The following is a 6000-nucleotide window of genomic DNA, read 5'->3' on the forward strand; positions in this document are numbered from 1 at the left end:
AAAAAGTTTGCCCACCCCTGGGTTAGAGCATCATCCATGAACTGAAGGATTGTGGGTTTGATTCCCAGTCAAGGGCACATACCTAGGTTTCAGGTTCAATCCCTGCCCTGGTCAGGGTATGTGTAGGAAGCAAACAATCTCTCTCTCTCTCTCTCTCTCTCTCTCTCTCTCTCTCTCTCTCCATCTCCCCTTCCCCCCGCTCCTCCGTCCCCCTTCCCTTCCACTATGTCTAAAAAAAATCAATGGAAAAAATATCCTCAGGTGAGGATTGACAAAAAATAAAAAATAAATAAAATAAGTCTTTGGCTGCAAAAAGTGCAAAAGATGAGTGGAAGAGGAGAGAAGCAACAGTCCATTAACCAGCTAAAATGAACCCAAGTGACAGACAGCCATGTCCCTAGATTACAGTATAAAGGGGAACCACTAAGGTATCTTTACACTCTGCATTCCCGGCACATCCCAGAAGCCCACACCTGGTGCTATGCCACTATTCCACACCTAGAGGACATGTCATACACTCATACACAGAAATGAGTTGAAGGATTCAAAATAAAATCGTATCTTGTATTTGTATAGCTCTTTATTTTTCACATATATTATCGCATCTGATGCTCACCACAGTCCTCTAAGGAAAACAGCTACTTTCTTTAAAACAGACAAGCAATTTCCTAGCTGCCTGGGGCACACAACTCACTTAAAAAAAATAAATAAAACTTTCCAAATTAGATTATTCTTCCAGCCTGGATGAGTCAACCCAGAAGCAGGTGTTTCGATTTTCCTGGATGGCTGTCAGCATCACCTCACGCGTTCTGCAGCTGTGCTCCGCCCCCATGCCCTCTGGGGGCTCCCACCCACGCTATGGTGCGCGCTGCTTCCTCCCGGATCTCATCACTACCATTCGGTGGGCACCGCCTGCACTTGCTGCCCCAACTCCCAGAAAAAACACACCCCCCTGGCGCCGTGTGGCCGCTTCCCCGACACTCTCCCAGGCCCTCATGGCTGCAACCTCCCCCACCCCCACCCCCCAAGTAGGAAGGCTCAGCCTCCCAGGAACTCAGTCCCGGGAAGGGTGACAAGCCCACTAACAGGATGACCCCACGCTGTAGGGGAGTCGAGCTCAGAGAAGGTCAGAGGACTTTCATGTTCTCCTGAGCCTGAGGTTCTGAGAGATGAGGACCCAGGGCCTCGCCCACGTGGCCCTCACACCTCGTGCACCACCCAGGAACCCAGCGTGGTCCTCACGCCCAGCACACCCGCAGGCCCTCCTGGGCCATCAGCGCGCCAAGCGTAGCCCCAGGATCGGGGTGGTGCATGCAGACTATCCACACCCCCCAAGTGCGGCCAGACCCACGCTTCTGGCGGCCGGGAGGGTGACGCGCTCCCCGCCAGTCCCTTACCTGACTCAGGTGAGACCTGCGCTACAAGACTCCAGGGCTGGGGGAACCAGTTGCGCTTGCGCAGTGTAGAGCCAGAGGTGGCAGGCCTCATCCCAGTGCCCTGCGCTGACCCTGCCAGGCCACCGCACACCGGCCCTGGGCTAGAGCGCCGCCACCTGGCTCTCAGGCCCATCGCCCCAGCCCCACGGGTGTAGCTGCCTGCTCCCCGCCAGGCGTCAGCGCCACCTATTGCAAAGGGCATGAAATGGCATGGCAGGCAGCGCCTTGGTGAAGAATGTGGATAACGGAATCAAACCCACGATCCTTCAGTTCATGGATGATGCTCTAACCAGTGCGCACACTGAATTGGGCTGTTACGCGGCCCAATCCGAGTGCTTTGAAGTGACGGAGGGCCAGAGAAGTGTCATTTTGAGCGGTAACTACGTAGAGATCTTTGGTGAGCCTTTCCTATCTCAGCCATTCCCCTAACTTCATAGTTACCCTAAAGATACCAAACCCACATCTTTAGCCCTACCCTCCACCCTAACCTAAAATCTCTATTTGCCTTCCTTCTGTTCATCTTCGTGTGAATGGGCCACACACAGTTCACATTCAACAAGGGCTACCCTGTCTCTAACTACCTCCCACTCCACGACTAACTGATACCCTTCCCCAGAACCTGTGCTTCCTTCTATTTTCTCTATCTTCATTAATGGCATTACCATCCTCCCCGCTGTCCTGCACACGATCACCAATACCTGGGGCATAATGGGATGAGGCTAAAAAGCCAAGCAGCCATGGACACAAGTCCCAGCTAGTTCCCTCCTTCCCCCGCCTTTTCACCTTACCTCCCAGTATCTCCTACATTATCTTAGTCCCCTCCGTACCCACTACTTTTGCCCTATCCAGGCCTCACTCTCTCACCTAATTGGTTCCCACCATCACACCTTCCTAATCCATCATCCACACACCTGCCAAAGAGATCTCTCTAAAGTGCACATGGCTCACATCTTTCTTCTTAAAACTCTTTACTGACTCCCCATGGCCAGGCTAACTTTCAGCTCTTTAGCTCGGCGTGCACAACATTTCAAAATTGGATCCTTGCCATCCCCTAGAATTTTCTTTCTTACCACCGGACCTTGCCCACCCCCCAAAAAACTTCATAATCAAACCAAAAGTTACTAATTGTAGTTCTTCCTCAAACACCATGTGCTTTCCTTTTCCCCTGCCTTTACACATATTCTTTTCCCCTAGCAATTACCTCCTTCCCCGCTTTGGCTACCTACAAAAAATTCATTTCTTAAAACTCAACTTAGTTATCACATCCTCTTGCAAGCCTTTTCTGAAGCCCCCTCCTCGGTGCTATCTGTCCCCTGCACGCAATGCAACAATGGCACTCACCGCCCTGGACGGTGATGATGTTTGCACATCTGTCATGTCTCTCCCACCATATTGCTGAGCTCCTTGAGGACAGGGGCAGCATCTCATTCATTTCAGAGTCCCTTGTGCCAACCCAGCATGTCATAATAATGATAAGAATGAATAAAGCACACATTTGTTGATCATTATGTGCCAGACTCGGCGCTAATATGTACATTACATTATTTAATTCTCGTTAACTCTATAAAAAAAAGAACTATTATTATTATTCGAACTTTACCAATGAGAAAACCGAGGCATTGAAAGGTGAAGGATTTTGCCCAAGGTTGCCGAGCTGGTAAATTGTGGAGCCAGGATTGGAACCCAGGTATGTCTGTTCATGTTTATTCATCAAAAAGGCTTGTAAAATTAAGATATTTGAAAAATCACAGCTCGCTTGTTTAAAAGTATTAATGCTTACAGAGTTCATTTAATTTTTAAAGGGAAAATGCATAACTGTTCTGCTCGAGTGGATGGAAACAGAGTTCTAATTTAAACTTACGGTTTAGAAGGCGAAATAAGAAAATTATATTCTCTTGTTTATGTTCTTATATGAATGTTAGGAATATTTTTGCTGAGAGACTGATAAATTGTAAAGCAATAACAAATAGATTTTTTCAAAACCCCTTCTGGATAAGTGGGGGAAGAGAGAGAGATAGTGAAAGAATCACCATAGAATGTTCAAGAAGTTGCCAGAGGTTGGGATACCAAGATATCATGAAGGCTGTGTGTGAGGTCTAGATGAGTCGATACGTATAAACCTCTTAGAAGAGTGCCTGGCCCACAGGAATCACTACATTAATCCTGTTGCTGCTGCTGTTGTTAAGAACTTCAATAGCTCACAATCCAGCTGTAGAGATAAACAAATAAGCTGATAACAAGCAATGTGACCAATGAATAACAACAGCTTAACAAGAGTGTATGGAAGTTCCCCTGGGGGACGGGTATCTGTCACGGAATAAGGGGGTGCAGGGAACAAGATAGCACCCAGAGGTCACATGCCTGAGGAATGAGCGCATTGTTAGAACCAGAGAAACATCACCTCACTTCTGCAGAAACAAATCTTATATTTGGGCTCTATTCCTTAGGCCCCCTATGTTTAAAGCTCCTCACTATTACACACATTCGGTTGCCTCTGGCATAGCCATGGGGCCTTGGCCACTGGGCAAAGGAGCCAGACTTGCACCCGAGATGACATGAGAGTGGGAATGGGTGGGGGCAGAGGTGATTGAACTTTAGGATGGTGAGGGCCAGCACTCAAAGGAAGTTCCAGCCCCACCCAGAAGTCCAACTGGGATCATCCATGAGATTCTCGGAAGGGAAAACACATTCCCAGCCCCCAGGCTGCAGAGGAGAAACAGTTGGGCACAGACTGGGTGATGTCTGCACTGAGCGAGAGGGGAGGGCTCGGCAGCAGAGGCCCTGGTCCAACTTGGCAGGCGCTTCCCAAGAACGCCCACCTTTTTCCTCCCAACCCGTGCCAGGTGTCTAGCACACTAACCCAGTGTTTCCCAAGCCAAACGGCACGGAAGGCTGCTTAAAAGTCTGCATTCTTTACCACAGGCCATTAACTTCACATGTAGGCAAAACATATTTATGGTCCTCCCGTGCTTCAATAAACACAGCGAAGAAACTTTCCGTGGATAGTTCACCCTGGACCAGTGAAATGAGAGCGGCTATTCTGATAGGAATAATTAATGAGACACATGGGGGGGGGGGGTGCGGGAAGGTGAACATTAAACAGACGAACACTGTTGGTAGAAAAAAAATAGATACATTTCTTGGAGGGTACTCTGGTATGAGCTATCAGAATTGACCAGACAATTCTACTTTGCCAAATTCTTCCTATATGTATATTCCCTGATACATGTCCAAAGAGGAACAATGCTGCATTATTTGGGGAAAATTTTTAACTGAAAATAAGCTAAATGTCCAGTTATAGGGTGCTGGTTATAAGGCAAAGCTTCTTGAGGTACATGAAAAGCAAAATTCAAAACAGTATGTATATTCTAATTCTACTTGTGTAAAAATACAGCCAGTTACCTAAATATCTCTGTTTATCTTTACAGTATTGATATATTTGTATATATGTTAGAAATGCATGGAAAGATCCAGATACGGCAAATTGGCTGGGAACAAATTTGGCCTACAGGGAAATTTGTTTATTGTTTATTTGTTTTAAATTTAAATTTGAATGTCTCTTAGGAAGGGCCCTCATACTGTTATCTTTATTCCCTAGAACTTACACCCTGCCCTCCCCTCAATTGTTACCAGCCTGGCCCCTAAATGCAAGTGGGAAGAGAAATGGACATGGGTAGGGGTAGCTGGAGGGATGTTTTTAGTGCTTACATCCACTTCTATACTATAGCAAACATGACTTTGATGACTTAAGGGAGGGTGGGGTGGGGTCTGATGTCTTTCTGTGTGGGAAAGAAGAGCGACTGGATAAATAAGAATCTTGAAAGCAGCAGCACTGATTTGGAAGCTATTGCGATAGTCCAGATAAGGAGCAAGGAGAGTCCGAGCTAGCCAGGATCAGCAGGGATGAATTGTGAAACCCAGATTGGAAACTTCATCTCAAATCCCTTATCGTACACTGAAGTCAAAGGAATGCACGGCCTCTTCTTCCTTCTTTCCCCATCACGACTAATGGCAGCCGCTGGTTTATCGCAGGGCGCCTCACTGGGCAGGGCTGGGCTGTGCCTTGTGCAATCTGACTCTGCTCACAGCCCTCCCGGACAGTCTCATTCTCCAGTGCGTGCAAGCTCGTGTCTTTCTCTTCACTGTGTTGGCGCCAGCTGTATAGAAAACAGGGTCGTCCGCACCAGAGGTAGAGCAGAAACTGGGAGGTCCCCGGACAAAGTCTATCAGACAGTACTGTCCTGGCTCTTGTCTACCTGGTAGGACCAGTAGTTTCCACAGTTCCCTTTGAGATATTAGAAACCTTACAGTCTGCAAATAAGAGTAAAGCTTTACCTTAAAATAAGAACAAGGAAAACTTCCAAATGAAACATTCCCTTGTTTTTGGCAGCAGCTGAAAGACAGCCTGGTGTGAGCCCTGGATGCCATACTATGCTCTTTCATCTCCTGGAAATCCTTCAGTTGAATGAAATTATTTATTTGAAAAGGTTTCATTTAATTTAGGCTGGTATTTCAGAGGCTTTCTCTTCTGTGATCTGAACAGTGGGGAATAGAGCATGGTACT

This window comes from Myotis lucifugus, unplaced genomic scaffold (assembly GCF_000147115.1).
Source record: "Myotis lucifugus unplaced genomic scaffold, Myoluc2.0 scaffold_46, whole genome shotgun sequence".
Lineage (NCBI taxonomy): Eukaryota > Metazoa > Chordata > Mammalia > Chiroptera > Vespertilionidae > Myotis > Myotis lucifugus.